General features: G+C 46.9%; 1 pseudogene; it reads right to left on the reverse strand.

Annotated features, from left to right (window-relative positions):
* The window catches only part of LOC110318057, a 6,065-nt pseudogene extending 2,258 nt beyond the window's left edge, over positions 1–3,807 (reverse strand).
* Between the last annotated feature and the right edge of the window lie 569 nt (positions 3,808–4,376).

The raw sequence follows: 4,376 nt of genomic DNA on the forward strand, positions 1-4,376 counted from the left end.
AAAAAAAAAAAAAAAAAAAAAAAAAAAAAAAAAAAAAACTGGAGCCCCATGCCAGATGTCAGTGGCGCACGCCTTTAATCCCAGCACTCAGGAGGCAGAGGCAGACCGATCTCTGTGAGTTCAAGGCCAGCCTGGTCCACAGAGTGAGTCCCAGGACTGCCAGGGCTACACAGAGAAACTCTGGGCAGGGGGAGGGGATGGGGGAAGTGTACCAGCCAGACTTGGTGGTTCACGCCCTTAATCCCAGCACTCAGGAGAAAGAGGAAAGTGGATCTTAGTGAATTCAAAGCCAGACTGGTCTACACAGCAAGTTCCAGGCCAGACAAGACTACAGTGAAAGCCTGTCACTGTCTTAAAAAAAAAAAAAAAAGAGTCGGGGAATGCCTGGGAACCCTCTCAGAGGCGAAGGGGGGCGTGGGGAAGAAACTCAGTGGGGGGGGGGGACCGGGAAGTATTTGGGATGTAAATAAAATTTTTTTTTAAAGTGAAAGGCCTGGCTGTACATGTCTATACCTGCAGTACTGGGGCATAAAGACAGATGGAGCTCTAGAGCAGCTGGCCAGACAGCCAGTGAGCTTCCAGTTGAGTTGGAGACACCCCCTCTCCTGCCCCCCATCTCAAACCAGTAAGGAGGAGACAACAGAGAAAGACACTCAATGCCCTGCTCTGGACTCCACATAAGTACAGGCTCATGGGCTCTCACAATGGGATTTGTGGAACAAACAAACACCACACACACACACACACACACACACACACATGCACACACAAACACCATAAATTGTTAAAATAATATGGGATTGGGATTAGGACAGGATTCACAATAATTTCTGAAATGTCTCAAAAGATACTTTTGACATTTTACACCATGTATTTATGTGACAAATCCTTCTCGTGTAATTGACAATTACAAAATAGACATGTCAGCTCTGAGTAGCACTGAAGATGTCCTAAGGTCTGAAATACTCATTCAAGAACTGACTGGGGTGTGTGTGCGCACATGGAAGTATAAGGAAGTACAGCAGAAGGCCAGAGGTACTTCCCTCAGGCAGTTTGTCTTTGTTGACCGATGCGGATGAGATGTTTGAGACAGGGCTTCACTGGGACCTGGGGCTTGCTACACAGGCTAGACTGACTGGTCAGGGAGCCCCAGGGGTCCATCTGCCTTCACCTCCCCAACACTGACATTACAAGAGGGCACACCCATACCCAGCTTTTTTATGAGATTTGGGAGGGGGGCGTTCTGGGTTTTGTTTTGTTTTGTTTGAAAGAGGGTCTCTCTGTGTAGCCCTGGCTGTCCTGGAACTCACTCTGTAGACCAGGCTGGCCTCGAACTCAGTGATCTGTCTTGCCTCTGACTCCCAAGTGTTCAGGTTCAAAGGGTGTAACACTAGGCTTGGCATCCCCAGCTTGTTTTGTTGTTGTTGTTGTTGTTGTTGTTTTGTTGGGTTTTTTTGGGTTTTTGTTTGTTTGTTTGTTTTGTTCTTGTTTTTGTTTTTACGTGAGTTCTGAAGGATCAAATTCAAGATCCCACACTTTACATGTATAAAAAGGACTTTACCAACAAACCCATTTCCTCAACCCAAGATTTAGTTCTTCCTGAGAAAAAAACGGAGGGGAGGGGAAGGCCAGGTACATCCATTCCTGGTGTATGTAAATTTGGTTTTTTACCTTCAGTAAATGGCAAAATCATGGGTATACCAAAGGATTGTTTTAAAATAAATGCCTTCATGATGTAGTTTAGTAGATGTCCGACTTGGACATCTATTTTATATGCCTATACACAGAGGCTCATAAAAAAAAGAAAATCTTGTTTAAAAAAGAGGTTACAAGTGGGAAGTCTTAAGAAGCCCCAATCCAGGTCAGAAAAATGAGAGAACCACAGAAATGGCTCACCTACCAGACACCTTCCCCCCCCCACACACACACAAGATGTTCCTGGCCGCTTCTGATAGATGACTAAGGAAAACTCAGAGGTGATAGAAGTTTGCCTAGGGCCACACAACAGCTAAGCTGCCTGGCAGGGCCCAGACCCACGTGAATGAGGTTGGTTATCTGCTGGTTCAGTGCGCAGTTGATGACGCCCGGAGTGAAACCAGCCTGGCTTCCTGGCCACCTGCTCTATGTGGGGGGTGGGGGTGGGACATAAAAGATCATTTGCTGGTCTTGCTGTCCAGCTGGGCAAAGCAACTGTGGGGGCTCAGGTCCCACCCGCCCTGCAGAGCCACAGAGTGCTCTGGAAGCAGCTGAGCTCGCATTGTCTCAGACTCCAGAGATGACAGTGCATAAGTTCACAAGACTGTCCCCCGGGATTTCACTTCTGGTTCTCAGCACCGCCCTGATTCTTCTGTCCCTTGGAGAGGTGGGGGCGGGGGCCGCCTGAGAAAGGGTCTCTGCCTGAAACTGAGAAGTCAGTTTGACCGACCTCAACACCCTTCCCGCGTAGCGCGGCACAGATGAGCTGGCGCCGGTAAAGAGGATAACCTGTGCCAACTGCACACCAGGCTGCAGCCCCAGCTGAACTGTTTGATCTCCTGGTACCTCAGCGCTTGACACTCAGCCTTGGAAGAAAGCAGAAGCAGAATATGCATTTGTTGAACAACCAAGTGAATGTATGAATTTTAATAGATTATTTTGTTCTCATTTAGAGTCTTGATCTCAATTCAAACTTTAAAATATACCCTCTTTCCCCCTACAGCAGGAGCTCAGAAGGAGAAAATATAGCCAACACTTAGTATTACATCAGGACTGGAAAGGAGCTTACAGCAGGGGTGTACCCAGGCAATAGGCTTCTGGGCATTTTATTTTCTTTTGGACACACGTACCTTGCTATATAGCCCAGGCTAGCCCTAACTTCACAATCCTCTAGCATCAACCTCTTTTTATGTCTCCATTCCTATTAACATCCTGGTTTGTTTTGTTTGCTTGTTTGGTTGGTTTTTTTTTTTTTTAAATCAATTTGGGAATAGAGAGCCATTAAGATCACTGGCTACTCTTCCAAAGGACCTAAGTTCGAGTCCCAGCACCCACATAGCATTTTACATCTGTCTGTAATTCTAGTTCTTGGGGGACCTGACACTCTTACACAGACATACAAGCAGGCAGAACACCAATGTGCATAAAATAAAATAAGCTATCACTTATTTATGCCCATGTTGTTCCAGAAGGACTCAGGTAGCTCTCGGAAACACTAACTGCAGAAAAGTAAGAATGGCAAAAAATACAACTTGTGCCACAATGAGGGCAATGCCCCTGTTTCTCGTTCAAAGAAACTGGGAAACACTCTGAAATGCTTCCTCTGGTTCATGTCTTGAATGCTTGTCCCCTGGAGGGCATCCCCGTTGACCAGCTGTGAAGTCTTTAAGATGTGGGTTGGTTGAAGTCATGGCCCGGCCCAACCCTTGGTTTTGCCCATTCTCAGCTTCCTGGTCCATCATGATGGAACAGCTTCACGCTACTGCATGTCTGTCATCAGGACAGAGCCACTCTGATGGGTCCTCCCCGTTATGATGGTCTGAAGCCCATGACTGTGAGCAAAAACAGAAACAAACGAAAACCGTTTTTCTTCCCTCAGGTGGTTGTGTCTGGCACTCTGTCACAGTAACACCAAAGTAACTAATACAATGGCCCCGGTGTGGTCCATCTCTGCGGATCCTCACAGTGTCTAAACAGTAGTGTGATCACTTCTCTGTGGTCTCAATGTTTACCTGCTGTATGAGCCAAGAGCCAAGGGAAGATGTCAATTCCAAGTTCCACCCATGGGAAATCCAGGACATGGACCTCATCACATGGAATTGGGAAGACCATCCCTTGGGCTGGAGGCACAGCTTAGTTGCTGAAGTAATTACACAGTATCGTGGTTTGAATAAGAAATGCCTTAGGCTAGCAAGATGGTGGCACTTGCCTCAACCTGAGTTCAATCCCCAGGCCCCCCACATGGTGGAAGAAGAGAACCAATTTCTACAAGTTGTCCTCTAACCTCCACATACCCAACCCAATAAATAAAGAAATATACTCTTTTTTTTAAAAACAGGCCTCATAGATTAATGTGTTTAAACACATGGTTGCCAGCTAGTGGTGCTGTGTGGGGAGGTGGTGGAGCCTTTATGAAATGGAGCCTTCTCAAAAAAAGTGGATCAGTGGGGAGGGCCTTAAGGTTTGATAGCCCTCGCCAGTTCCTGTTCTCTTTCTCTCTCCCTGTCTCTCTGTCTCCCTCCCTCTCTCTGTCTCTCTGTCACTCTCTCTCTCCTTCCTGGACCCCTAAGCGATGTAAACCAGATGGCCCTACCATGCTTTCCAGGCCTGAAGCCAAGTCTCCCTCACTTTGATGGACAGAACTGTGAGTCAGAATAACAACTTTCTCCCTGAGGGTGCTT

The sequence above is a fragment of the Mus pahari genome, chromosome 3 (assembly GCF_900095145.1).
Source record: "Mus pahari chromosome 3, PAHARI_EIJ_v1.1, whole genome shotgun sequence".
In the NCBI taxonomy this organism is placed as follows: domain Eukaryota; kingdom Metazoa; phylum Chordata; class Mammalia; order Rodentia; family Muridae; genus Mus; species Mus pahari.